The following is a 3,076-nucleotide window of genomic DNA, read 5'->3' on the forward strand; positions in this document are numbered from 1 at the left end:
TGACTCCGCACACCATGTTTATCTACAATATAGATTAAATGGACACTTGCATAAAAACTAAATGCAAACATTGACCAAATGTGATTCTTATTTCAGAATATTTATTTACATAGATAGCTAGGATTCTAGTATACATCCCAACACCTTATTCCTTCACACCATTTCACCTACCACTTCAATCACACGGAGTTTGCATCAGAGTTGGGGGTTCCATCATCGCCACATCCTTCGGTGGAGTTTTGCCACTTCGCATCCACCTCCAACCAAGGACATTGGGAGAGTCATTTTACTATCCATTTATCAGCTTAAATTAAATTCTATACATTAGCTGTTTGTTTAAATTCTTCTTACAGTTTTGGATGTTGATTATCTTTCTCTTATTTACTTGTTGATGCACTTATTTACTTGATGCACTTTTCTCTACTTTTTTAATGCAATTTGTGCTTAATGCTTAGTGTTCTTTCCATTGTTTAGAATTAGAACTTAATACAACAACCCCCCATCCAATACAAAAGAAAATCTAAATCCCTAATTTCAATAATATCTAGAATTACCGTACATCGACTACAATCGTTTGCGAGACGACTCGAGTTACCCTATACTATTTAGTTAGGGGATTCGATATAAATTAAGTTGATGTGCTTATTTTATAGTAACAATCTGAGCATGCATCACTCTACCAGCTATAAATCAGAGAGGAAGACTTTTCCACCTATACATTGCAAGGGTGTGCCACGTAGACTTTATATACCTTCTCAGAAAGAAAAGTGTACTGTACATGCCGTCTCTTCTTTTCCTACCCCCGAAGAGGCACCTCATCAGAGCCCTCCGATGGAGCAAGTTCGTTTTTGCACCTACCACCAATCTTTTAGTCATCACACTAATGAATGCAGACAGTTAACACGAGAAATGAAAAGAATAATAAAGGAGAAGCAGTAGGGAAAATGAGCTTCATCTCCCTTATCAGGACATGCTCCCTATAAATACCCTAAGCAAGAAATACAGAAAAGTCGTTCAGAAAGAGTTCAAGTAAGTCCTGTACAAGGCCGAGATGTCAGAAGTTCAAGAAGGCGTTCTCCCGAGCCACCGCAAAGACATCAGACAAGATAAAGGAGAGAACCGGCACGCGATAACTAAACTCAGCCCGAGAACCCTCCTCATCAGGGTGTCATCAACATGATCTCGGAAGGATCTACGGATAGAGATTATAATCATGCCAGGAAAGTTCATTGAAGAAGATTGGAGAATTATGGTATATCAGTACCAGAAAAGGTAAAGCGGAGGGGCCTACCATCAACTTCGGACCACAAGATCTGGAAGGAGTCTCCACGCCTCACGATGATGCCTTAGTCATCCGAGCCATAATAGCCAACTATGAGGTAGCCCGGGTCTTCATCGATATATGTAGTTCTATCAACATACTATATCAAGAGGCATTCAGTCAGATGTAGATAGAGAAATCCGACCTGAAATCTATGTCTGCTGCTTTATTTGGATTTACTAGACACGAAGTATAACCATTGGGACATGTCAGTCTACCTCTTTCCTTGGGGCAAGAGCCATTGATTCGAACTCGGAGTATTGTTTTCATAGTAGTAGATGGTCCTTCTTCATACAATGTTATTCTTAGAAGACCTGTACTCAGTGCTTTCTAAGTAGCAGTCTCCACTTTCCAACAAAAGATAAAATTCTGAGTGGGCGATCAGGTCGGCTCGGTCCAAGGGGATCAAGCTATTTCTCGAAGATGTTATACGGTCATGGTTCGTACTAATGCTAAGAAGTTAAGGACTCCCCGAGAAAAAGTGCACTCCCTACAAGAAGGTCCTGTAATGCTACCACTTCAAGCACAAGAAAAGGAGAAAGTACAAATCATACTTGAGCTACCTGATGTAAACCGCAAGTATACGGTTATCGTCAAGTAATAAAAAGATATTGAACCACAGGGACAGTGTATTGGCTATAGTGATGTCACTGAGATAGTTATCTAGACTCCAAAGGAAACGGATTGGTTGAGGATTGTGTGTGTGTGTATGGTAGAGAAAGAGAGAGATTGGCTTGGGACTTATGGGTGAAATGGATAGGTTTAGGATTTCGGATTTACATCCCTGCTAGGTGATATCCCTAATTCAAGTTTGTTCCCTTACTCTCAATGTTTACAACCTTGTGAGGATTCTAACCAAGACATCAACTCGACCTCGTCAGACTTTGTCGGAGTTAAAACATGATACTCTAACGCTACGATGACTAGTTCGGGACGATACCTAGATAGCCTGGTGTAATGGCTTTCCCGCTGTCACCGGGAGCCCCAGCGTATACTACTGGTACACTACTCTCTGTCACCGAGCACTCGATTAAGGAATCCATTCCTAGTCATCAATAGTCGTTAGCAATCCCCTAAGGGAGTTTACCACCATGTAAAGGTCACTTCGGAAAGTCCGATTAAAGGTTAACCTTCTGTCACAAGGCACCCCGGTCATATGATTCTAAGATTCCCCTACACAGTAATCTACTCCACTTAATCATACATATATGCTCACACAAACATTTCATCGAACACATTCAAGGCACATAGTACATGAAACAAGTGTAAACATTTCATTGAATAGGGAAAATGACATAAACTAGTTCATACATCACCATCATCACATAGATGTTCATCCTATATTCTAAACTCAAGGATCTACTCCATTACAAGAAGGTTACAACAGGTATGCAAGGTAAACGTCATCCACCAAAGAAAGGGGAAGACTTATCTTTGAAGCGTGGGCATCTTCTTGAAGTTCTTCTTGCTCCGGTGTAGGATGGACCGGCGGAGAGGGATTGGCGAGGGTGGATCGACGAAGGATGGAGCGTTTAGGGCCTCCCCTAGGGAAGGGAGGCGCCGTCACCAAGCCAAGACCAAGGCTTTTGGAGAATGACCCAAGATAACCCAAGATTAGGTTTGTTTTCCACTTATATACTCTCCCAAATCTGCCCAAATTTTTCCTAGTTTACAAGGTTCCGCCCCAATGGATTTTTCACCCAATAAACCCGGTTTTTTTCCATTGGAATTTGAACCAAAGTTGTGGAGCATCAA

This window comes from Curcuma longa, chromosome 10 (genome assembly GCF_044706935.1).
Source record: "Curcuma longa cultivar G26 ecotype Majalengka, Jawa Barat chromosome 10, ITB_CL_G26_1.1, whole genome shotgun sequence".
Classification (NCBI taxonomy): domain Eukaryota; kingdom Viridiplantae; phylum Streptophyta; class Magnoliopsida; order Zingiberales; family Zingiberaceae; genus Curcuma; species Curcuma longa.